Source organism: Natator depressus, chromosome 7 (assembly GCF_965152275.1).
Source record: "Natator depressus isolate rNatDep1 chromosome 7, rNatDep2.hap1, whole genome shotgun sequence".
NCBI classification, from domain to species: Eukaryota; Metazoa; Chordata; order Testudines; family Cheloniidae; genus Natator; species Natator depressus.
Window position 1 is genome coordinate 98,677,919 of NC_134240.1, and position 27,626 is coordinate 98,705,544.

Genomic DNA, 27,626 nt, shown 5'->3' on the forward strand with positions numbered 1-27,626 from the left:
TTGTCTTATACTTGGATTGTAACTCCTTGGGGCAGGAACAGTGTGTGTACGTGTACGTACGTGTGTGTGTACATACATGTGTGTGTGTACGTGTGTGTATATGTGTGTGTGTGTGTGTGTGTGTGTGTACACGTGTGTGTGTGTGTGTACGTACAGAGCCTAGCTCAATGGGGGCCTGGTCTATGACTGAAGCCCCTAGACTCTAGCACAAAAATAATATCATCAAAAGCAAACCTAATCAATCAGATAGTCAGAAGACAACTAGGACATATCTTTGACATATCATTATGGAGTTGGGTCTTTGCCTCTACAAACTCATAAAAAATTTAAAAAAAATAAAAATGGGACCCCTCTGTCCCAAACCCTGCGAAAGGAACTCTAGTGAGAAAATAAATTCATGGCATAACATTTTAGAACTACCGATTCCAAATGTTTAATAGCCATAGTATGTCAAGTCATTACATCAAATCAGTAACTGTTACAAATCAGTCTTTTATTTTCTTTTACTGAGAGTATAAAACATTTTCTCTTCAGATTTTTCTCCCCTCTTCTCCCCCCAATTTTAATTAGCCATTGTCATGAAAATGACCCTACTAAAATAACTAAGTACCAAGGAGAAGCGAAACATATATAATTCCACACAATTACTATGGACTCAATCTAAAACTCATGAAGCTTTTCCACTGACTTCATGTGCACTTGATTGGAACCTAGGGTGACTAAATTGCATGGGAAGCAATATTGTGTATTGGCTACTATGCCATTTAAGGGCTTGTCTTCACAGAGTAGCAATGCATACTTACCAGGGTCAGATGTCTAAAGCTCACTAACATACTGCACATTAATTGGTCCACATAGACCCTGCGGGTGTGAACTAAAATTTCCCCAGTGCACTTTTATGTTGTTTGAAACAGTAGTATGTTAAAACTCACTAGCTGTCGGGATTCCCTCAGAGACCTTTTCTGCTCGGCTTATCCAGAACACCTTGTCCAGTTCTGGGAAAACACTTCATCCAGTTCTCTGGGATCCAAAAATCTCAGTTCAACTCCAGATTTCACCACTAAGGTATCTTTATTTGGCATACAGCAAAGCTACAAAAATGAAGAGTCTGGTGGCACCTTAAAGATTAAACTAAATTTAAAGACTAACAGCAAAGCTACACTGAGTTGATCAGATTCAACTCAGTATACCTATACGAGGTAGGTATAGAGCATACCACACATCCAAAATTACACAGAAAACCTCTGCCTGTCACAACCATGATGTGGGTAGTCAAAACAGGAGTCAGGCCGGCTGGGGTGCCATAAGGCAAGAGTCCAAGACAGACCAGAGGGCAAACCAAGAGCCAGGTGTCAAGAGGCAGGTAGGGTCAGGTTACCATGAGGTCAGAGTCCAAGACAGGCCAGAGGGAAAGAGTCAGGCATACACACAGGGTCTGAAGCAGAGACAGACAGGCAGTCTGTGCTGTTGCTCAGATAGCTTCCCCGTCACGGCTTAAGTACTGGTGCCAACCAATCAGGGGGCTGTGAAGAGCTGCCACTCAGGTCCTGCTGGGCGGTACTTCCTGCTGAGTCCAGCCTCACACGGTCCTCCCCCAAATTAGACACACTGGGGTGATCAAAATAGATGTTCAGATTAATTTGGCATAACCCGATATTTACACAGATAGATACAGGTGAGTATGTTTAAAGCACTTTCTTCCCAGCCTCTGGCTTACCTGGTGTACTCATGGCAAATGGAACAAAGCAGCTGATGCTGGGAGCAAAGGAATTTACAGTGGGAAAGCAAGTGATGGGAAAATCATAGCAAATATCTATTAGGTCACCTTGTCTATCTCCGTGTGAAAGCAGGTTTCTTCTCTAATGTATAATATTGAGCAATGAGAGAATAGATGGAGACAAATTAGAGGGTTTAGAACATTTTCTTCTTTATATATATAGGCTAGAGTATAACATAACAGAACATAATAATACCGCTTTCAACCTGTGCATCTAGCAAAAAATGTAGGGTCTTGCAGGCTATTCCAGTTAGGAAGAGAAATGGATGATTGCATCAGGTACTTTTGATGCAATCCTGTTTATTTATGAAAGTCCTGTGTTCTTGAACACAGGAGGAACCAAAAACACATGAGATAGAGCTGTAAGCAAAGAAACTAAGCCTCTTTTGCCCAGCTTGTCCAGACTGTGTGTGTATTCTCCCCTTCTAAGTCTGCTCCTGTCTGTACTTCTGTGGCTATTCTGTATGCCTCTGCCTCCCTCTTCCTCTCTTTCTTACACACACACACACACACACACACACACCCAATACCCAGGGAAACACATGCACATACACACAAAACAATACCCAATGAAGCCCTTTTCCACATACTTCTAATTCCTGGGCAGACTCACACATGCCTTTGGATTAGATGAGGGCTGCTATAAAGGAGTTTAACTGTTTTGGACTGCCTTGTTAAATAAAGGGGGCTGTTCCACCCACCAGCTTCAATGACATTTCACCCAATGTGCAACAACATAATACAGTATAGAAAACATGAAGGACTTGGTCCCCAACCTTGAAGTGAGCCATGTATTGGCAGTCCCTGCACCTCTGCAAAGCCTCAGTTGGACTTAGCACAGACCCAGGGGCTCTACCAGCTCATGGAAGGATGGGGACTGTGAAGAGCTGTGCTATCATGTACAAAAGCTGACTTACCCTTTCTTCACAGGCAGCTTTTCCACCTCATTGCTGATCACTGATGGGACTATCGTCACCACCCCACTGCAATACAGGATTCCTCTGCAGAATGGGCAGTTGGCAAAAAGAGGTAGAATCATAGAATCATAGAATATCAGGGTTGGAAGGGACCTCAGGAGGTCATCTAGTCCAACCCCCGGCTCAAAGCAGGACCGATCCCCAATTAAATCATCCCAGCCAGGGCTTTGTCAAGCCTGACCTTAAAAACTTCTAAGGAAGGAGATTGCACCACCTCCCTAGGTAACGCATTCCAGTGTTTCACCATCCTCCTAGTGAAAAAGTTTTTCCTAATATCCAACCTAAATCTCCCCCACTGCAACTTGAGACCATTACTCCTTGTTCTGTCATCAGCTACCACTGAGAACAGTCTAGATCCATCCTCTTTGGAACCCCCTTTCAGGTAGCTGAAAGCAGCCATCAAATCCCCTCTCATTCTTCTTTTTCGCAGACTAAACAATCCCAGTTCCCTCAGCCTCTCCTCATACATCATGTATTCCTGTCCCCTAATCATTTTTGTTGACCTCCACTGGACTCTTTCCAATTTTTCCACATCCTTCTTGTAGTGTGGGGCCCAAAACTGGACACACTACTCCAGATGAGGCCTCACCAATGTCAAATAGAGGGGAACGATCATGTCCCTCGATCTGCTGGCAATGCCCCTACTTATACATCCCAAAATGCCATTGGCCTTCTTGGCAACAAGGGCACACTGTTGACTCATATCCAGCTTCTCGTCCACTGTAACCCCTAGGTCCTTTTCTGCAGAACTGCTGCTGAGCCATTCGGTACCTAGTCTGTAGCGGTGCATGGGATTCTTCCATCCTAAGTGCAGGACTCTGCACTTGTCCTTGTTGAACCTCACCAGATTTCTGTTGGCCCAATCCTCTAATTTGTCTAGGTCCCTCTGTATCCTATCCCTACCCTCCAGTGTATCTACCTCTCCTCCCAGTTTAGTGTCATCTGCAAACTTGCTGAGGGTGCAATCCACACCATCCTCCAGATCATTTATGAAGATATTGAACAAAACCGGCCCCAGGACCGACCCTTGGGGCACTCCACTTGATACCGGCTGCCAACTAGACATGGAGCCATTGATCACTACCCATTGAGCGCGACAATCTAGCCAGCTTTCTATCCATCTTATAGTCCATTCGTCAAGCCCATTTAACTTGCTGGCAAGAATACTGTGGGAGACTGTGTTAAAAGCTTTGCTAAAGTCAAGGAACAACACGTCCACTGCTTTCCCCTCATCCACAGAGCCAGTTATCTTATCATAGAAGGCAATTAGATTAGTCAGGCATGACTTGCCCTTGGTGAATCCATGCTGACTGTTCCTGATCACTTTCCTCTCCTCTAAGTGCTTCAGAATGGATTCCTTGAGGACCTGCTCCATGATTTTTCCAGGGACTGAGGTGAGGCTGACTGGCCTGGAGTTACCAGGATCCTCCTTCTTCCCTTTTTTAAAGATGGGCACTACATTAGCCTTTTTCCAGTCGTCTGGGACCTCCCCCGATCGCCATGAGTTTTCAAAGATAATGGCCAATGGCTCTGCAATCACATCCGCCAACTCCTTTAGCACTCTCGGATGCAGCACATCCAGCCCCATGGACTTGTGGTCGTCCAGCTTTTCTAAATAGTCCCGAACCACTTCTTTCTCCACAGAGGGCTGGTCAGCTCCTCCCCATGCTATGTTGCCCAGTGCAGTAGTCTGGGAGCTGACCTTGTTTGTGAAGACAGAGGCAAAAAAAGCATTGAGTACATAAGCTTTTTCCACATCACTGTCACTAGGTTGCCTCCCTCATTCAGTAAGGAGCCCACACTTTCCTTGACTTTCTTCTTGTTGCTAATCTTCCTAAGGAGAATAAAGGAGGTAATTATATTTAAAAACACGAAAAGAAAAACTGGGAACTCCATTTACAGGGCATTGATATACTGCTGCAACTAAAATGGAGTTATTTTTCTCCCAAAAACTTTATGCCAAATCCTGAAAGGCTCTGAGGAACCATTTGTCTTCAATGGCAGGTGCTCAGCAGATGTTTAGCGCCTCTCAGCATTGGGCCCCTTGCCTTTAAAAGCAAGTTACTCTAGTGTGCACGCGCACATCAGATGCTTTTTTCACATAGGAAGTAACCTTTCCACTGAATTTCAGTGTCAACTTCACATTTATTTTACAGCTTATACAGCTATTATTTAGCAGCAACATCAGCTGGGCTAACTAAAAATGTCACGCTTTCCAGAAAGAAAAGGAGTACTTGTGGCACCTTAGAGACTAACAAATTTATTTGAGCATAAGCTTTTGTGAGCTACAGCTCACTTCATCGATGCAGACGATGAAGTGAGCTGTAGCTCACGAAAGCTTATGCTCAAATAAATTTGTTAGTCTCTAAGGTGCCACAAGTACTCCTTTTCTTTTTGCGAATATAGACTAACACAGCTGCTACTCTGAACCCTTTCCAGAGCGTTCCTTCTGGGCTCCCTTTTCTTCTCATCAAAATTACATTACATGTTTTAGGTTCAGGTTTCTTTAGCAACATGAATCCCCCAGGGACATCTAGCCATTGTGCAGTTCTCAAATTCCAAGAATAATAGTACTTTGCCTGGATTTTAAACTTTACTTTGGGTCAGCTCCATTACAATTTATTCTCTAGTGTTTCTGGTTAAGATTGTACTCTCCATAAGTCAGCTTGCATGGGTCACCATTGTTCAACCCTTTAAATTCCCTTCTTTTCAATGTACTTATATCTGCAGGTACCATTTTAAGGCAAAAATGTCTGGCAGCTACCATCTATTTTGCTAGCTCAGTAGATTTGACTTAACTGACTGCACAGTGTACTTTATCTTGCTGATCTGGCTAACAACTGTGTTGATCATATGTTACACACGTATTACATTTAGAATTACATTGCTTCATCTTTGTGAAAGATGAGGTATTCCCACACATTAAATGTAAGTACACCACTCTATTATGTGGACATTATTTACATAAGAATGCACCTGTACTGAGTTGGAACTTACTGTGTATCTGTTAACAAATGCAAATATGCTAGTTTTCACTGTTTGATTTCATAAAAATATGGTGCCTAGTCCTGTTCCCTTTGAAGTCACCAGGTGCTCTATCATAGACCTCATTATGATGGTGATTTAGCCCATCACAGGTAATCTATAGGCTACATAACACAGTATAGTGCCTTCACTCTTTGTGAGGGCCTTCCATTTCTTGTACTAATTCAACGTAACAACTATGATTCTCTGTACATACAAATTACTAAACATGCTGCTTTACGGGCATGCAGGCAAGGTGCCTGCACTAACTAAAAATATTATAAGCCAAAATTCATTAGGACTAATCACATACTTGTAGGATTGTGTGATCACATATGTATTCTCAAAGGGTCAAATCCTAAAATTCTTACTTGGTCTCTAAACTCAACCCAAACTCACACTGAACTTCTCTTGGACATTTGCCAAACAAAGGACATGGGCCAGATTTCTAAAGGTATTTAGGTGCCTAAAAAAAGGCAGACAGGCACCTAGTGAGATTTTTCAAAAGCTCCCATGGGGCTTTAGATGTCTGGGCACTTTTAGAAATTCCAGTAGGTACCTATCTGCACCTTTAGGTGCTTAAATATCTTTACAAATCTGACTCCCCATAACAGCACACAGATCCGGGACTATGGTTTAGAGATTAAGCAGAAACAAAGTCTGAATATCCCTGGAGTTTGTGGAAGTTCAAATCTAGATGCAAACATTTTGGCTTGGAATCCTCACTACTCTGGGTCACTGTTGGTGAGTTGCTAAATTGTGAAGCTGATGGTTTAAGAAGGATCATTATTTTAATGATCAGCTGATTTTTTCAAAAATAAATTACTTCTAGATTAATTACATTATGTTGTAAACCCAACAAATAGGAAGTAAAATACTTATCCAGAAAGATATAATAAACTGAACTAATAGGCTGAGATTTTCAAAATAGCCTAAGAAAGGTGCCCAAGTTCTGCTGAAAATCAATAGAAATTGGGTCCCTGAGTCCCTTAAGCACCTTTGAAACCCCAGCATAAATTAGGAAACTGCTTCTCGAACAACATCTTCACAGTGGTACTAGGGGAAAATTCTGCTTCCCATTCCCCAGGACTAAATGTCACTAGGCCCAGTGGAACCAGTGCAATTTCACTGCAAAGAGGTTTCAGGATTTGGGGAGCCATATACCTGGTGCACACTTGTACATGCACCAGAGCATGCAGAGTCATGCAGGCAGCTTGCACTGTCACTACCTATGGCGTACATGTCCCATAAAAATGAGAGGACTCCTTTAGAGTGGTTCTAGAGTTCCTGGACCTTCCAAGTTACCAGAGAGTACCAGGATGTATTGCTCCAGGGACTTAATAAAGCTAGGAGGTTCTCTGGTTGCTGCATAAGGCATGGGTCTTTGCGTTTATGCCCTCAGACTACACTCAAATATCCAAAATGATTGTCATAAATATAAAGGGAGGGGTAACCACCTTTCTGTATACAGTGCTAGAAAATCCCTCCTGGCCAGAGACAAAAATCCTCTTACCTGTAAAGGGTTAAGAAGCTCAAGTAACCTGGCTGGCACCTGATCAAAATGACCAAGAAGGGGACAAGATACTTTCAAATCTGGAGGGGGGCGGGAAGAAGGCTTTGTCTGTCTGTCTGTGTGATGCCTCTGCCAGGGACAGATCAAGAAAGCAAGCAATCCAACTACTATAGAGTTAGTAAGTAATCTAGCTAGAAAATGCATTAGATTTTCTTTTGTTTTTTGGCTTGTGAAATTCACTGTGCTTGAGGGAATGTGTATTCTTTTTGTTATGCAGCTGCTCTCAGCTAACAGAAAACCTGTTCAGTGTGTGCTTTTGGTTCAAAAATGATTTCTCATTCAAAATGATCCCACCACTCTGCCACCATGTCAGGGTTCCTTCCGCACTCTGAACTCTGGGGTACAGATGTGGGGACCCACATGAAAGACCCCCTAAGCTTATTTCTACCAGTTTAGGTTAAAATTTCACCAAGGACACAAAATTCCTTATATTTGGGATTCAGTATGCTGCCACCACCAAGCGATTTAACAAAGAATCAGGGAAGAGACCACTTGGAGATGTCTTCCCCCAAAATATCCCACCAAGCCTTACATCCCCTTTCCTGGGGAGGCTTAAGAATAACCAAGATGAGCACAGACCAGCCTTGGGTTTTTAGGACCCTAAAAACCCAGTCAGATTCTTAAAAAACAGAACTTTATTGGAAGAACAAAACAAAACAACTCTGTAAGATTAGAATGGAAGATAATCTCACAGGCAGTCAGATTCAAAACATAAGGTTTTGCCTAGAGGAATTCTCTAAGTTACAAAGAAAAAAAAAAGAAAGAAAGAATACACATTCCCTCCAGCACAGCAAATTTCACAAGCCAAAAACAAGAGAAAAATCTAACGCATTTTCTAGCTAGATTACTTACTAACTCTATAGGAGTTGGATTGCTTGCTTTCTTGATCTGTTCCCAGCAGAGACATCACACAGACAGACAGACAAAACCTTCTTCCCGCCCCCCTCCAGATTTGAAAGTATCTTGTCCCCTTCTTGGTCATTTTAGTCAGGTGCCAGCCAGGTTACTTGATCAATACAGCACATCTCACCAGCACTACAGCCACTGATTTTTTTTTGTAATTAGTTCTATATAACTAAAAAGCCTAAAACATTCTCTCTCTATTTCTCAAAAGTAGCAAAAACAATATCCTAATGTTTGTTGTTTTACTTAATTTCAAATTTGCTTGCAAGCTGTGACCTTATGTGCCAAGTTTTTGCCTAGAGCAAGTTTTCATCATCAAGTTAACAACCCCAGAAAAAATAAAAGCCTCACATTAGAAATAAAGTACTAACAGACCCTTAATCAACTATAATGATACTTCTGGGCACTGTTATTCATTTCAGCTCCAATAAAAAAGTACCTACCATGGCAGTTCAGTTCATATTTCTCCCTTCTCCCTTGTTGCGCCTGGGGTGGGGCTCCCCTCACACAATCAAATTCAGAAACCTGTCGGGGGGCTTTAGTGATACATGTGAACATCATCTTGAAATGGCACCAGCTCATGGGCTTGAATCAGGAGTATGACCGTTTGGAAGCTCAGAGTCAGTGGCTGCCTTCATTATCAACCCAACAAACAACAACAGGTTTCAAAAAATGGGTGCAGACATGGAGACGTTTGTTCAAAATACTTAGAAATTCTGGCAAATTGTTATCTAGGAATGGTGAATTGGTGGAGAAAAAATATAAGGGCCCACCACAGTACTGCTCACAGGTGTGTCTAGAATCTTTTTTTCCCCCTCTTTAAGATTCTGAAAAGCTGCTAAATGGGAGTGGCAAAGTATGGTGCAAAAGTCAGTTCGCGCAGCCTTTCTAGCAGTCACCTAATGTACAAGAGCCATAAATCTCATGAAAAAGCTTTTCCTCAAGAAATGTCCACCCAGAAATGTCTATGCAGACTCAGGAATTTCATCTGGATAAGTGACTTGATAAAACAATTTTCTGTGATGCATTTCCCCAAACCCTCAGGTTTGCCAGTCAACTGCCAGGTCAGTTTAGTTCATGCTACCTACCCACCAATGACAGATATCAATGCCTCCTTTTTTTTTTAAGCTAATATTTTTGTCAGCTCTACATCAGACGCAATCATGGAAGTTAGTGCCCCGTGCACATACTACATACCTGTCCCCCACTCTCCAACCCCATCCCCCCAAATATGGAAAAAACATATTTGAATAATGGAAGATCGTTGCTAAGGGACAAATAAGAAGAAATAATATTCTCACAATACAACCCACAGAGTAGAACATCTGTGACTCATTTTAACATCTGTGAATGCCAAGCTATTTTGATTTTAAAGTAATTGCATTGGAAGATGCTGGGGACTGTCTTATCAGCTTTTGTGTGACTTGTGTCAATAACTGTATGGTACACATTGAGAAGTACTAGCCACTGGACTTCAGCATAGAAAACAAATCAAACGATTTACCCTAACAGTAAGGTAATTCCTGAATTTGCCATTCTACTGATATGTGTAGTCTCCAAATAATAATTTATGTCAGCATCTCTGCATACAGTAATTGTGCAGCATACAGAAAGAAAAGTAAATTTACATGCACCATGGTTCACCAACACTGGGACTGAAATCGCAAAGCCGTTTCAACCTTTAATTGGAAAGAGTAAATTTAATGAATATAAGTACTGTATTCGCTACTCAAATTAAAAATGACAAACTGTCAAACAGCAATATTTAATTCATAAATATTAGAATGGTATGGAAGGACAAAATGCAAGGAATGATTCTGCTAAATGAAAAAAGAATAAGTGATTGCTTGCATTACAGCTGCAGCAAACTTTAGCTGTAATCTGGTTGACAGAGATATGAACACTGGCTCATGAGCTCACTACTGTTTTATTTTTGTCCTACTATGAAAAGAAAACTTTAAAATCTGCCAACATCAAGCTATCAGAAAATTCAAACTGCTGCCAACATGAGAGCCAAGACAGCTGCAGGAAACACAAGTCAAAAGTTTGGCATCCCAATGTCATTCTACATGGATAATTTGAGGGAAATGACTATACAAAGGACAGTATGGTGTCAATACAGAATGCAAACCAGAAAAAAGCAACTTTATCCATACACACACTATCCTTACTGTCTTTTCCAGCTCCTCCCCCACTAAAGTGTCATACAACCTGTATAGGTTACATGGATAACAAGTTTCAGAGTAGCAGCCGTGTTAGCCTGTATTCGCAAAAAGAAAAGGAGTACTTGTGGCACCTTAGAGACTAAAATACCTAACGAAGTACAGACCTAATGTTTTATTTATACATGAGCTACTCAGAAGTACAATGATGTGATAAGACATAGGGACATCCGAACTTTAATGAGACGTGCAGGTAGGCAGGATTCAGATGTGGTGCTGGCCTTAGAATCTGGATTGCTGGGATGGGATTAGGGACCACCCTTTGATGGAGATGCAGTGCCTGTTAACTAGTGGCAGCCCTTATTAGAATCATAGAATATCAGGGTTGGAAGAGACCTCAGGACGTCATCTAGTCCAATCCCCTGCTCAAAGCAGAACCAACACCAACTAAATCATCCCAGCCAGGGCTTTGTCAAGTCCGGACCTTAAAAACCTCCAAGGATGGAGATTCTACCACCTCCCTAGGTAACGTATTCCTGTGCTTTCACCTCCTAATGAAATAGCGTTTCCTAATATCCAACCTAGACCTCCCACACTGCAACTTGAGACCATTGTGCTCAGTGGTGGCAGATGACAGAACAAGAAGCAATCTAGCTCCACCCTCTTTGGAACCCCCCCTTCAGGTAGTTGAGGGCTGCTACCTGTGTTGACAGAAAATTGTTGGTACTTCAGTTTCTCTTTGGGTAGGATGGCGTAGGTCACAAGCAGCAGCAAGTGAAAGCATCACCTTACAGCGCTGTCTTCCACTATCTGCACCTGCAATATTCCCAGGGTCAATGCAGAGATTGTGAATTTGGACCTTCTCCAGAGAGCAAAATATTTGCTGGGCAAGTGACCACGCCTCACGCTCCTTCAATCCCACTGCAATGAGTGCCACATTTGACCACACTGCAACCCACAGTTCTGGCTCTCTCCTCTATTTCCTGCCCCCCACCTCCTTTCTCTCTCTCTCTCTCTGCAGCCTTGCTACATAAATAGCTATGCTACAAGTTGGCCATGAGCCTACTCTCCTGCAGGAGCCCTACCACATTGCTACACTGATTACTCTAGTTCCCCATCGGCTCTATTTATTATTATTTTTAAAAAAAACACCCTTTTCCCCACAAAGCGTTCAGGTGCCATTTTCACAGGGACAAGACATAATTCCATTCAATCTCATCATGCTCCCTGGTGTTCTCTGGTTGCTATTACAGGTTCTTCCTCCTCCACTCTTTCTACCACCCCTACCATGCTCCCCAGGCTTTGACAGCATTAGATATAAGGTAGCCCCAAAAGCATAGAGGCAAACAAGAGAAAGGCTAGAGAAGCTTTGCAAGAGGGAAGAGAATATGTGGAGGGAAGGGGAGCAGGAAGACAGGACCTGAAGAAGAGAAAGGAATATGCAGTGAAAAGGACAGAGAGGAGTAAACAGGAAAAGAAGGCCTATGGAATTAGATATTAAAACATAGACGAGGTGAAGACAGTGGGAGAAGGCGAGAGCAGGAATGAGTGAGCTAGATGAAGTAGCAGCATTTGAGAAGAAAAACAATTGGAGGAGATAGAGGAGAAGGAGAGAAAATTATCTGTTGGAAAAAGACAGGGGGGAAAAGAAAGAAGGAAAGAAAGTTGAGACAAGAAGGTTTTGAGTGGGGGTTAAGGAAAGCAAACAAAATGTAAGGGAGAGAGTCTATTTCAAACTTTTATTAATTGTTCATGTATAGGTTCATAGATTATCTAAACTAAACTCCTACACAACACAAGCCATATAACCTCACCAAGCAACTCCTGCATTGAGGCAATAACTGATGGCTGAACTAGAGCACATCTTATAAGTGCTATATAAAAGCATTCTGTGTATGTTACTTTCTGTGGACGATGAAGGGTGCTTAAGGGTCCTAGTTAGGAATGAGGCATGGGAATCTAATGTTTTCATAATGTATGTATGGAGAAAGAAGATAATCTTTTTTATATACACAGAGAGGTGACACAGGATGTAGGTTTGGTTTGACTCAAATGGTAAACACATGAGAGCATTTTCTGCCCAGGATTTTATGTGCAGGTTGGCAGTGTTTTTAACAGAGCATAATTTGCTATTTACTGTTTATTTTACAATTCTAAATACATATATTATTTTTTGCTAGTTTATTTCTAAATGTTTTGTCCCCAAATTGTGAAATGCAGGAAATTACACTCACCTTCAAAGTCTGCTGAAAGGACCCTCTACAATTAAAAATTTATCTCGCCTATTTTATTTGCTTAGCTCTTGGTCTGGGACACACCAAACGGAATAATTAGGATTGTGGGTCCAAGTAGAGGCTGTAGAGGATTCTTCTGGTGTTCTAGGAAGCTCTGCTTGTTGGGGACTTTGTGTTTCTTTGACATCTTGCTACAGTGGAAAGCTTCATTAAGTAAGTGGGGTGTGCACTGTGCTCTAATATCAGACTCTGTTCCTTAGACAAACACCCTTTCCTGAAACCTAATACAGAATACCAAGGAGAAATAGAGAAGGAGGAAAGGCTAGAGCTAGGTCTGATCTCATTCCCTCCCATAGTTCTCCTGCCTAATCCATTACAGAAACAGAGACGCAGTGGCTCCCCTACCTACCAAGAATTTCACCCTAGCATTCTGAACTCTAGGCCATAGTCTGATGAAGCCATGAGTGTCTACACTACAAGAACACTGGGCTGGATCTAATGTAACTTCCACTGAAGGTTCCCTGCAGAAGCTCAGAATCTGAACAGTGCAAAGGTGGCTTAAAAGCACCTTTCCCACCCACCCTTCCTCCACTGGATTTTTCTGTCAATCACAGGAGATGCAGCACAGACTCTGCCCTTTCATCTAATTGAAGTAAAATAAGGAGAAGTCAAACTGTACTTTTAATTATGTCTGATGTGCCTAACACTTAGGACTAGCTCCTTTTAAACTTCTGTTATATAAATAAAACTCATTAAACATGATCACTTAGAAAATTAAGTTATTTTTCCAAAATTACTGTATAACAACAATCCAGATATGTTCTTTACTCAATATTTTTCGAATTGAATGGTCAAATGACCTACATAATACCCAGGAACATAATCAGTGGATAGATTTTACCTGTAGTAAAATAGATTGCTTTAGTATTCTCCATATTTAATACTTCACTATCTCTACTTTAACAGTTTTTACAACACTGCAGAAGGACAGGTACAGTTACTATACATTAGACTTCTTTAGTAGCTAACCTCAGTAGTTAGTGTAGTCTTCAAAGAAAGAAGGAGACTATAATTTATTTTCTTAATCTACATCAAAACCTTCCAAAACAGAAAGAATGAAATTACATTTGTAACACAGCAAGACTGGTGCAGCATCAATAAGCAGAAAATATCTATCTATCTTGAAATTGATGCTTCCATTCTCCAGCAACTGTACCATTTCATTCTAGGTAAACAGAAACATTAATATAAAATACAGTACTTGACCGTAAGGTAAACATTTCAAAATTATGTACAAATGTATCTCAAAGGGCATACTGTGATAATATATATGTATGGTTAAAATGAATTGTACTCCAATATGTTAACCAGAAACAGAAAATCAATATCTAAAGAAAAAAAAACCCACCACATGCTGACTGAATATTTAGAATACTTGATTGGATATTTTTACTTGCTTGATTTCCAATATTGAATATACGCAAGGTGAAATTGCAAATAAATCTAAGGAATCTAGAACTGCAAAGATCCCTTTGATCAACATTACTTAGCACATATATATATAATCGTTTTAAAAATGAACACCTAGATATTTTTTAACATTTGATATCACCTCTCTTTAGCTCTTTGAAGCGTTGAAGATGTTTTGATGCGGTGTTTTGTTGGTCGTTTATTTTGGGTTTTCTGAGTCTTTGGGGGGTTTTCTGTGCCAGCTGGAGAATTTTAAAATACCTAATCAGATATGAGAATGTTGTATTTAAAATATGTAGGTGCTGGAATCAAGGTACGTTTTCCCTGGTACATATTAGAAGGGTAGAATAGCTCACTACACGTTAGTAAATACCCAACTAACTATTAGTGTCGCTACATGAGATAAATACCAGAGTTGCAATATCTTTAGCAAAAGTGACAGTTTCTTATATAGATTTCTAGCTTAGGGATGAGGAAACGGTGGCATGTGAACAACACATTTAAACCTGTGGATATGACTCCTGTAAATGCCAGATAGGGCCACATCAAAAGTCCACTAAAGTCAAAGGGAGGCTTTCCGTTGACTTCAGTGGACTTTGGATCAAGACCATAATTAGTATACTCATCCTGAGAACTCTGGTCTTTACAGATATTAAGTTTTAGCTAATAACCCTCCACCACTGTGCATAGGGTTTTTGTTGGTGGTGGTGGTTTTTAAACAGATTTTAAAAAGGCTTTCATAAAAATCTTAAAGTTATATAAAGAACCAGAAAAAAAGACACATTCCTATCCCAACATAACCTCCATTACCACAGCATAGCTTCCATCTTTCCTGGGATGGAGGGGAAGGAGCCAGTCTTTTGCCCCAGGATGGGGCCCCAGCCACGAGTAATCAATACACAGGAATTAACGAAAAGTCATGTGATTAAGGGGCACCTGACTACATGAGGGGACACTATAAAGCAGTACTTTAGGCTCAGTCCAGGGGGCAACAGGGCCTGGGAAGGGGTGGCTCATACAGTCTGGTAGAAGGACAGCTGTCTGCAGTACAGCAGCAGCCACCAATGGTCCAGTGTGCCTCTGGAGGCACCAATGTGAAGCACTGGAGAAGGGCCAGATGGACTTGTGGAGCCCTGATACGGGGTGAAAGGTTGAACAGATTTTGTTGTATGTTAATAAAACCAGTCTCCCAGAAGGGAAGATTTTCACTTGAAGCTATTATTTTGTGTAATTACCAGAGAGGCACATAAAATGGGAAGGTCAGAATGACCCTCTTACATGAAAGCAGTTAATACCAAGTGGTGTGCTGAATGTCTCAAAAATATACTTCCACAACATAAATAAGTGAAACAAATGCTAATCACCACATTTAAGACCATGAGCAGCAAATCATTGTGTCCTGGTTTACAGTATTTTCTATTATTCTTACAGCTTTACTCGCTTATGTAAGCGCTCTTCTAGGAGCAGTAAACGAAAAAAGTGCTTAACTAATTGTCTTATTATTCACTTTCCTAAGACTTGCTAATATTAAGCAGCACTTCATAAAAATAGCCTAAGAGCAGAGAGTCATCATTGATAATATCTTTGGTAATTTAAAATTATTTTAAATGGGAAAGTCAATGTTGGAATAGTAAAGAAAAAAGTAAGTAATTTACAGTAAGGTTATATCTACACTACGAACTAAGGGTGTGATACCCCTGCTCATGTACACAGATCCGCACTAGCTCTCATTAAGCTTGCATGAATATGAATAGCAGTGCAGCTATGGTAGCTTGGATAACAGCAGTGGGGACATGGCAAAACCAGGGGGGTACGTACTCAGTGCAGGTAAGCTGTGCTTCCACTGCAACTACCTGTGCTATCACAGCTGCACTGCTATTTGTACCCATGCTAGGCTGATGAGAACTAGTGCAAGTATGTGTATCTGAGCAGGGAATTACACCTCTAGCTCATAGTGTAGAGCAGGGGTGGGCAAACTTTTTGGCCCGAGGGCCACATCGGGGTTGCAAAACTGTATGGAGGGCTGGGTAGGGAAGGCTGTGCCTCCCCAAACAGCCTGGCCCCCACCCCGTATCTGCCCATTCCACTTCCCACACCCTGACTGCCCCCCTCAGAACCCCTGACCCATCCAACCCTCCCTGCTCCTTGTCCCCTGACCGCCCCCTCCCAGGACCCCTGCCCCTAATCACCCCCCGCTCCCCGTCCTCTGATTGCCCCCAGGGATCCCGTGCCCCTTATCCAACCCCCACCCCCTCCCCACCCCCAGGAGCTTGCAGCCCCACCGCGCGGACAGAGCCAGCAGTGCTGCCTGCATGGCGGTGTATCTGTAGGGGAGGGCGGACGGCAGGGGAGGAGCCAGGGCTAGCCTCCCTGACCAGGAGCTCAGGGGCCAGGCAGGATGGTCCCGCGGGCCAGATGTGGTCCACAGGCTGTAGTTTGCCCACCTCTAGCGTAGACATAGCAGAAGAAAGGAAAGAGTGGGAGTATAGATATTTTCTCACCGCACTTCCTCTAAATATTCAGGTACCTATAGGTCTTTGAAATCAGTAATTATTTTGTTCTATCCAGGTTCTTATCACCATAGCATCTGAGTGTCTTCCAGTAATGCATTAAGAGATGTAGCTTACATCTGTGTCTTGTGATTCATCCTGGGACTATTTCAATTTGGGGAGAGAGAGAGAGTGCGCTAATGAATAGATTAACTGTGTCTGGGGAGCCATCACTGGCTCTGAAGGCTTTAAAATAATGACACCTTAAAAGAGGGGGGAGGGAGTGACTTGACCAAGGAAGGAAGCAGAGAGAACATGCCTGACTAGACCTGAAGCAAAGCTGGCCATTCTCACAGTTATCAGAAGGAGAAGAATAATTTAACATAGCCTCATCTGCTACAGAATCCTGCCTGGTAAAAAACAATTTACTGCAGCAAATTATATATAATCTATCCTCCCCTAGAAAAGAGATGTGGCAGATCTTTAACAAATTCTCATAGATCCACTGAAGTCAGTGAAGTTTGCATCAGTTGAGAATCCGCCCCATGGACAGGATGGCTTCATATGTTTTCCAACCTTTAACGCCCAACTTTCTCTGGTAAAGCAGAGGTATACCTACCTTTTAGGATGTAATCTCTGCAAAGACAATGTTCCAAAAAAACATTGGTTCTGTTTGTATATTTATAAGGTGGTGGCAATTTGAACCTCTGTTGCATTGCTTGAAGATGGCAGTCTTTAAACAGTCCTGGCCCTGGTATTGGGAGGTACACCCATGGCTTCCTCCCTGGAGGCAATGGTTTCCCCTTCTCCAGGCTCTTCTGGCCCCATCTCTCCAGCTGAGCCACTAAGTAGTTCAGATCCCCCTTCTGGGAGTTTAATCACTGTCCAACTGTAGTTCCCTTCCCCAGTGGCCTGCGGGGGTCCCAGGCTCACCCACTACTCCAGGTCCCAGCCCAGAGACCCAAAGAATAGCAGCCACATGCCACCGTGTCCCTTTAACTAAACAGCCTTCAGTTCTCTGGGCCAATTCCCCATGGCCCCAACCTTCACCACTGCCTCACCCTTAGCTCAGGGCTCTTCTGTGGTCAGGTCCAGCAGCCAGGCAGAAGCGCTCTCTCACTCCTCTGATCCCTGCCAGCATTGAGCTGTCCGTGGTGCTGCAGTTCCCTTTGGCTAGCCAGGAGCACCATCCACACACCTCTGGCTCCAGCAAGGAACTTTCAGTCTCTGACTCTGCAGCTCCTTTTTATATGGCCCTCCTGGGCCCTGTTTGGCTAGTTCTTTTCATCCTCCTCCTGATCTGTGCAGGAAGCAGCCATCTCTCTAGGCTGCCCAGAGGATTTAGGTCCACTGCTCCTTTCCTGGGACAGGTCTGGCAGGTCCCTGAGGCCTTCAGCAGGGGGCCTCTGGGCTTCATCCACCCCATCACAGACATATTAAGAGAGAGAAGCATCTGAAGGAAATGAAGCACACTTTGCTGAAAGCAAACTGCCATTATCTAGACTGCATTGGAAATATGCTTGCAGTGGCAGTCAAGCCACAGGGCATTTCAGGCCGTAAAATAAAATGAGCAGCGCAAGAGGTAAGAAAGGAACAACAAGGAATAAAAGGCTACAGCATCAAGGAAAAAATATTTTAAATAAATTGTTCAATAGATGGATTGTATGAAATGATAAAAAGTTACTTAAATTGTGTACAGGAATGATTGCTCATTCTGAATAATTATAAATTTTAAAAGAGAGGTAATGGGAGACTGAGCATTGTTGGGAAGTTACTGGTTGTGGACAAATCGATCTAATTTAATGAACATGCTATTCAGAGCACTACCATAACTTTAAATGAACCAATACCTTCTAACTCCTTTATCCTCAGTGTGCTGATGATCTCACTCTTCCTGCTGTGCATCTTTCTTTTGCATTTGTTTTTCTCCTGCTTCAGCACATTATCCGTACTATTACCACAGTTCAATTTAATCCTGACACTAATGCATTCCATAGTTTTATAAAAAGATTGGCAGGTTTTTGTTCTGTTTTTGCTAATATAAACTATGGAACAAAAAAAATTAAACACTACACATGCCCCTTCAATTAATCTGTTTGATCAAATTAGGATAAAATATCAACAAACTGAATACTTGGCCAAAGATTTACACTGACAACGTACAGAGTGCATAATGTTGGGAATAAAAAAACCTAGTGATTTCAGGTTTACAAACATCCCCTCCTACAACCCTTACTTGAGGAGGCTCACTCACATGAACAAGTTTCACTCATCTTAGACCAGGTCTACACTAAAGAGTTAGGTCAACCCAGTTCTCTTGCTCAAATATCCACACCCTTGAGAAATGTAGTTAAGCCAACCTAACCCCTGATGTAGACAGCACTAGCTCAACATAAAAATCCTTCCATTGACCTAGCTACTGCCCATAGTGGAAGTGGATTAACTCCAATGATCGGGGGAACCCCTCCCGTCACTGTAGTGAGTGTCTACACTGAAAGCACTACAGCCACCCTGCTACAGCAGTTTAAATCTAGACATATCCTGAGTAAGAACTTCAAAATCACTGAGTTAAGAAGGCACTCCTGCATTAAACGCCAAGGGAAGGACTTGGGGGGAGAAAATAGCCACAAGCAATCTTTCATGGAGATTCCCCCAAATCATCCTGCCCTCCATTAGGCCATAGGGGCCCACCCCAAAACTCAGTTATTCATGCCACTGCACTGGTAAGATCAATATTATTGAGACACTGAGCTATGCAACAGCATATTGAAAGCACCACAGCACAGCACATTACCTTACTAATTTTTAAACAGTAAGATCTTCACAGTAGGAATTGCATCTACCTCTGTTTGTTCAACAAGGCTGTGATTTTCATTGGAACCTATGGGACAATCGTAATAAATGTCAATTACAAGCTCTCCTACTGGCCTCTTGTATTCATTGCATAAGAAGATAGACAAAATGGAACTTTGAGATATTCGGCACATAATTACTTTTCGAGTCCTCTAATATAAAAATAAGCAGTCACTGAAAGGTGACGCCATATAACCCAGCTATGAACCACAAACTTGTCAACATCCCTCCTGAGCAGAATGACACCAAGAGCAGCTAAATGTATCAGCAGGGACACATCTTTCCCTGGCTATTGCTGGAGGAGATCAGCAGCCAATGCCAGGAGTGCAATTTCTGTCCCATACCCGTATCTATAATCAGACTGATTAGAGTCAAGGCATCTGAGGACTCCAGGTATTAGCAGCCATTCACATGTTTACACACTTTAAGAAATGGGAGAAGAAGATGTTAAAAGACAACCCAATAGTCTTCCAGAGCCTGAAGCAAGTTGGAGGGTTCTAACATCTTCAAGTCATTTTACATATCCGAGGCATCCCACAATATGTTCTGAAGGTGTTACACATCCATATCTGAAAAAGCATCAGAAAAACGAAGACTGTGGTCAGATATAGTTCAGTAACATATAGCATAAGGGAGAAAAGAGTCAGGGCAACACCTACTGAGAAATATGGATGATGCCCTAATCCTGACCTAGAAATCATTCTGTTGAATAGCACTGACAGAAGCATTTTAACAGGATGGATTCCTTTTCTGAAGATATAAATTCAATGCTATTTAGGGTTGCGAATGAGAAATATGTAAATAATGATTGATAGATTAGAATGACAGCACATGTGAAAATGCCCTGATCCCACTCTTAGCAGCCTAATATTCTCTATTTATATTTTGTGAACTGTAACCTTGGGCATTTGCCAGTAAGCAAGTAGGAAACTCATCCAAATGTATGAAGAACTGCATTTACTGGGGAAAAAAAATAAAAATAACCCCTTTGAGACTTTTCCAAAGAAGCCATACAGCCCTGGTTTAGAAAGCACTGCAGAAATGGATGTTCACAGATAATCCACCAAAGCATTACACACCTCCCAAAGCATTTAGCTGGTCTGATTTTTGGCACTCTACGTGTAACCCTGTGAATGAAGAATAACTCATTTTAATTATAAAAAAGGAAGGGGATCTTTTACCCCATTTCACCTTCAACATCTATGACTTTGTGACTTTGGAAGAGTCATATTTGCTATGTGCTTCATTGTGTTGACTATCAGTGCAGAGTGATCTTGCTGGAATGACAAGTAGTAAATTATGCAAGCAATTTAGCAACTGTATGAAGAGAAGTATTCCAGGCCCCATAGAGAAGTGAAAAATTGATGCGAAAGTATTGGCTTTTTATCTATGCGGCTTTTTAAAATCTTGTTTTAATGTGCATCTAGGACACAACAGTGCTAAGGTAAGTAAGGTTTTTTCAGGCAACTAGCTAATCAGGACTGTGGCAAAACCTGTTATACACTGACTGTACTACTAACCCTGCACCAAAATACTCTGAGATAGCTATAAAATTAAACCATTTTCCAGAAGTGTAATGTGTATTAAGACAGCAGCAAGTTGATTAGATACCTATGGCTAAATTAGCATTTTATTTGCAACTCTCTATGGTGATAACATAAGCTTTTGTAAGCATTTGTAAACAAACAAAATGGATTGGGGAGGGGCAAATAGAATAGGGGGCGCAGAGAAGAGATGGAGAAGAAAGAATGTGTGAAGGAGAAAATACAGTGAACCTGGAGAAGAAACGACTGTGGAGGGGGAGAGAGTCTAATGGTTAGTAACATTTCCTCTGTAGTACTTATGTAAGCAGGAACTAGTACAGTATACGTCTGTACCCCTGGCCAGACCTAACTCTTACTAGAAGGACAATAGAAAGAGTCCCGTTAGGAGATTAGAGAGCCTCAGTATGGTTCTATATAAAAGAGGATTATACAGACTTTGTAGAAAGGAAATTTCTCCCTTTCCACTCACACTCAGCAAGCAATGAAACTTTGTTGTGCGTGACATTTCTTACAGAAAGTGTAACCTATAGATGTGATATTCAGTACATTCAAAGTGACTTCTCACCATGCCTTGAAACACATCTAAATCAAACAACCCAGCTCTGGCTGCTGTTTTCCTGTTTCTCCAGTAATATTTTACTCCAAAAGGGCCCATAAAATGTACTTGTAAAAACAGGTGTGCTCACCTCCCCATAGCCTCAGCTCCTTTTAATATATAGCTGCTAACCACCACGCAATCCCTCTTTTATTTAAAATTCTGATATCTACCCTGCCTCGTTTCCTTATGAGACAGAGCTCTAGATTTTTTTTCCTAGGAACTTCCCGTTGCTCCTTTGTTTTCCTCCCTTTCCTATTTCTGAACTTCATAACTTTTTCCAAGTCTTTACTTCTCTCCTTCTTCCACCATGCCGTATAACAGCGTGCCATTGAAGGGTCCCAAAATCAAAATCTAAAAGCAAAATACCCTCCATACCCCAGAGCGCAGAATTTCCATTACAAATCTGACATGTCATAATAATAAAGAGCCTAAAAACTTACTGGTCTAGAACTACGGTCAGCACTCACACACTTGTAGATGAGCTTTGCTTTGCTCTTTGATGCTGACTGAGTGCATCTGATGTGTTAAACAGGTGCAAATGAGAGACTGCTTCTGGCAATTTACTGAACCCCTCCAGTTTGGTCATACAGAAAAGCAGCAGCCAGGTTCTCCTTGCAGAGTTTCTTCTGACCTCGTCTCATTACAGTAACTCCTCGCTTAATGTTGTAGTTATGTTCCTGAAAAATGCGACTTTAAACTAAGCAATGTTAAGTGAATCCAATTTCCCCATAAGAATTAATATAAATGGGGGTGTTAGGTTCCAGGAAAAAATTTTTCACTAGACAAAAAGACTAATTGTATGTATGTATGTATATATATATATATATACACACACACACACACACACACACACACAGAGTATACATTTTAAACAAACAATGTAATACTGTACACAGCAATGATGATTGTGAAGCTTGGTTGAGGTGGTGAAGTCAGAGGGTGGGATATTTCCCAGTGAGTGCCTTACAGCTAAATGATGAACTAGCACTCAGCTGAGCCCTCAAGGGTTAACACGTTGTTGTTAATTTAGCCTCACACGCTACAAGGCAGCATGAATGCAGGGAGGGGAGACAGCATGGCAGACAGAGACACACATCCTGTGAGAGAGAGAGAGAGAGAGAGAGAGAGGTGCATTGCCCCTTTAATTATGCTGACCCCACTCTAAGTACATTGCCTATTTAAGTAAATCAGCAAGTTGAGACAGCAGGAGCTGCCAGCAAGCTCCCTCCGTCCTGAGCCCTGTCATGTCCTCTCCCCTCCACCCCCACCCCCACCCTGCTCTATGGAGATAGGGTAAGCAGGGGGCAGGACGACACCCTGACTTAGCCCCTCTCTTCCCCCCGCCCCCTGCACAGCAAGCAGGAGGCTCCCAGGAGCAGCTCCAAGGCAATGGTGGGAAGGACAGCTGAACTGCTGGCAATTGGTAGCCTGCTGCCGCACAGGGAACTTAGGGGAGTGTGGAGCTGACAGGGGGCTGCCGGTCCACCCTGGTTCCAAGCTCCCATCAGCTAGCTGCAACAGCCTGCTCTTTCTGCAAGCTGTGGACAAAGCAGGTGGCTGCCAAACAATGTTAAAAGGGAGCATTGAGCAACTTTGAATGAGCATGTTCCCGAATTGATCAGCAACATAATGACAAAACAATGTTAACCAGGATGACTTTAAGTGAGGAGTTACTGTAATAGGTTGGAGGTGGAGCCACGGGGAGAAAGTCTATTGCCCCCTCATTGAGGTAATAAGAAGGTCTTCTCCCAAAGCCAGTGGATCTTGGGACTTCACTGAACAAACCGGATAGTGTGTCTACACTGACTCTTGAATCCCTGCCCATCCCCTGACTCTCAATGGAGTTATACTACAAAGGAATCTTGTAGAGTTGGCTACTGCAAGATCCCACCCTTAAAAGGCAAAGTAATTGTGGCAAAAGATAATATAGCCCCAGGGTTTACAACCCTTCCTGCATGTAGATGCCAAGGAGAGCATTCCCAGGAACATACTAGATGGGTTGAGAGATCCACATGTGAATGTAGGGGAAAAACTATTAGGCCCTTACACATTTAGGGCTTGTGTACCTTTTCTTTTGCCTCTTAATTTTTTAAATGTCTATTTTAACCAGCGATGTGCAAACTTATGAGTTGAGCTTGGCACCTCCTCTCGATTCATCTCCCATGAGCTGGAAAGCATGGTCACAAAGTCAACAAAAGATGAAGTTTTTTCACTTTGAGAAGAAAAGGCTCCTCTCAATCCCAGGCTTATCTCCTCCTTCCACTCTTCTCTAGGTGTCAGGCTTTTTGTTCTGGTGTAGTAGCCCTCCGTTGAAGACGATTCCTTCCAGGAGCTTTACCCTGTGAGAGTTGATGCTGTACTATAACTCCAGCAACAAAACAGAATCTGTATTTTGTAAAATATAAAGTTAATGGCTTCTTATATTGGGTATAAAAGAAAATTCCATAGTGCATAGAACAAAAATTAACAACAACAAAATAGAGGGCCAGAGACTCTGAGTGTAAACCTCCTTACTGATTCCAATAGAGCTGCACTGATTTACACCAGGTAAGGGGCAGAACCAGAGTAAAATTCATTCCATGTCACCTACGTTAGTTAGTTATATATCAAGGTCACTTTCAGGTACTGTATATTCACTGTTGTATACTCCATTTTACAAAAGAATAGCTGCTTGTACATACATTCTTTGTTTGCAGTGCTACATTTTAATAGTCATTTCAAGAGAGTACTAAAATTCAGAGTAAAAGAGACTAAAATGTCATTGTTTACTGTATTAATTATATGAGAAGTTCTCATCTTCTTTTCCTTATTTCCCCACAGACAGAAATGTTCTACATAGATCTTTATTAGCTCTTACTTTAAAGAGAGATTCCCATGGGTTCAATCTCCCTGTCTTCTATACAGTTGCAGAAGAACAGAAGAACCAGGAAAAATGAAATGACCCTCTAGAAGTGCTCCCCCTTAGAAACAACTGCTTGTGTGGGGGGCGGGAAACCAATGCCAGCATTTATAGTTCATGTTGCCAGAATATTCTCTCCATGTAATTAAAACACTACCAGCCGCACATTCATGCACACAGACACTGTACAGATGAAACAATTACTGACAATGAATATATACAGCACCATGCCAAATTATGTGTATTACAAGAGTGCCTACTGAGATGAGGGCCACAGCTCACTGGGGACTGTACAAGCATGTAGTAAGAGACAGCCCCTTCCCCCAAAAAACTTACAATCTAAGTTGACAGGACAAAAAAAAAGGGGGGGGGATAGATTGGGAAACAGAGGCACAAAGTGGGACTTGCCCCTACTCATACAGGTGGTCAGTGGCAGAGGTAGGAATTGAATTTTAGTCCAGTGCCCTACCCACTGGGACTGTGCTGCGTCTTCAACAGCACATCTATTCATAAAAATCAGATCATTTTGCAATAAAGAAGAAAAGTCCCATGGCTCCCCTTCAGCCTTAAGGTTAGAATGAGAGCAGGCCTGAAAGCCACTGAACACTAAAATTCAGGGAGATCTTTTTAACATATTGGTATCTTGGATTTCCTTATCTGAAATTTTATTTGAGACCCCGGAGGATGTTTTCCTATCTTAAAATGCTTTTTCCTTTGTTTTTATTGCCAGATCCTTGCTTTATCTTTGAATCATTCACTGGTGCCCAACAGAGCAACCAAGGAGTTTCTATGTGAGGAATTTTAACAGAGTTCTGCTGATTTCCATGGGTTTTGCCTCAGACCTTCTGTTTTCTGCCATTTATGGGAATTTTCATCTTTTTTTAAAAAATTAGTAAGTGGGTCCAAATGACAATGAAAATCATAAGCATATCCACTTGTCCTAAAACAGAACAAACAATCTTTCAAAGTGCTCAAGGAGTAGATTCCACTGACTCCTTTCGTCAGCATTCTTCTGTTGTCTTTTTGTCCCGCCAAGGCACACAAAGCAATCATAACAAATGGAGGCATTGTTAGGATGCAAAAGCCTAAACGTGTGATTGCCTTTCACAATATCATTTTGTTGTCTGTCATTTACTTACCGTTGTGTTTCTTAGTACTTCTAATTCCGAGACAAAAATCTCCATATAGTGGTAGGGTTGTAAGTAGACTGGACCATTGGAATCATCGTATGAAAGTAAGGAAATGGGGAGCTAACATTACAAAACAATCATATAAAAAGCTAAGAAACTAGAACAATGGAGCAGTAGTTTAAAAAACCCTACATGTCAAAATATGAAAACAGTCAAACTAAGGGTGAAATCCCGGCCCTATTGAAGTAAACAGCAGATTTGCCATGGACTTCAATAGAATCCTAAATCTCTAACATCAACCTAAAATTTGCTTTTGTTTAAAAAAAAAATCAGGATTCAATTTTATTTTCACAATGGCTGAACAAAACATTGTCTTGCCACAGTCTAAGGACAGGGTAGGCACCAAAAAGGCAGAAACTAAAAGGCAGCAAGGCCAGGTGAGTATTAAACCTGGCTTTTTAGTTTGTTTTTCATTTTATCATTTTCCTTTCTGATCATTAATAAAAATGAAGGCCTCTGATCCTGTAAGATACAAGGCACGGTCAGACCCCTCAGATCTATACGGAGACCTACTGATTTCAGTGGGGCTCTTTGTGGGCATATGTCCAACCACACAGAGAAACTGGCAGAACCAGGGTCTTATTGATCAAAGGGAAATAGTAAAGGCAAAATTCAGAGGAATTTTAAAAACAAAACAAAAAAACATTGTCAAGTAGATCACCTCAATCCACGTTGGTTACTGTATTAGAAAGAAAAAAAATACAGCTGCCAAGGCTTGCTAAAAAAAATAGTATGGATGGGTTTTAGCAGCTTTGAAAATAATAATCTACAGAGGAAATCCACAAGCAACCCATGCAGCCCCTGTTGAAACCTCAGTATTAACTTTACATTCTGGTCACATTCCCATTTTACACTTCAGGCAAATATTTATCTTCTCTTTCATTTTTGTCCTAGTTTAGGATTGTATTCTTAACTGATGTTTTTTCCCCCCAGAGGACACGCTTGGCACTCTCCTTTACTTATTGAAGTTAAGTTTATTTTTATATAGTTGCAGTCACTTACGTGGCAGCTCAGCTTTCTGTTTACTTCCAGTCACAATATCTATATTCTGTACACATACTTGGTCTCCATCCTTATACTGTAGCCCTCAGTGTATTTTATTATTTTTAATAGAACTTAATCATACAAATTTCACAGCATTTGGTCAATCAATATTACAGTGACATTATTTAGGCTGTTTATGCTCTTAATGTAAAGCTAAATACGACAAGAACTGTAAATGATATTTTGTAGCCAATAAGATTTTAGTCCTCTCTTTTCATGCTATTGTTTGTTCTTAAAATAAAATGTTGATAATTATACTAGGCTGATACAAAGGGGTCAGAAACGAATTTCCTCCCAGGTCAGACTGGCAATGACCTTGGTTGGAGGGGGGTGGGGGGCATGGCGAGGTTGCCTTCCTATGCAGCCTGTGGGTGAGGGTCACTTGCCAGGATTATATGGCTATATCTCACAATCATTTATTTCAGAGTAACAGCCGTGTTAATCTGTATTCGCAAAAAGAAAAAAGGAGTACTTGTGGCACCTTAGAGACTAACAAATTTATTTGAGCATAAGCTTTCGTGAGCTACAGCTGCCTCCGATGAAGTGAGCTGTAGCTCACGAAAGCTTATGCTCAAATAAATTTTAGTCTCTAAGGTGCCACAAGTACTCCTTTTCTTTTTGAGAATCATTTATTTGCCATTGTAGGGGTCTCAGGCACTTGTGCACCTCAGTCCCTCCTATTCTCTGCCTGTGGCACAGAATAGTCATTCCAGTGCTTCGCCACCCTCCAAGTGAAATAGTTTTTCCCCCCAATATCCAACCTAGACCTCCCCCACTGCAACTTGAGACCATTGCTCCTTGTTCTGTCATCTTCCACCACTGAGAACAGCCTAGCTCCATCCTCTTTGGAACCCCCGCTTCGGAAAGTTGAAGGCTGCTATCAAATCCT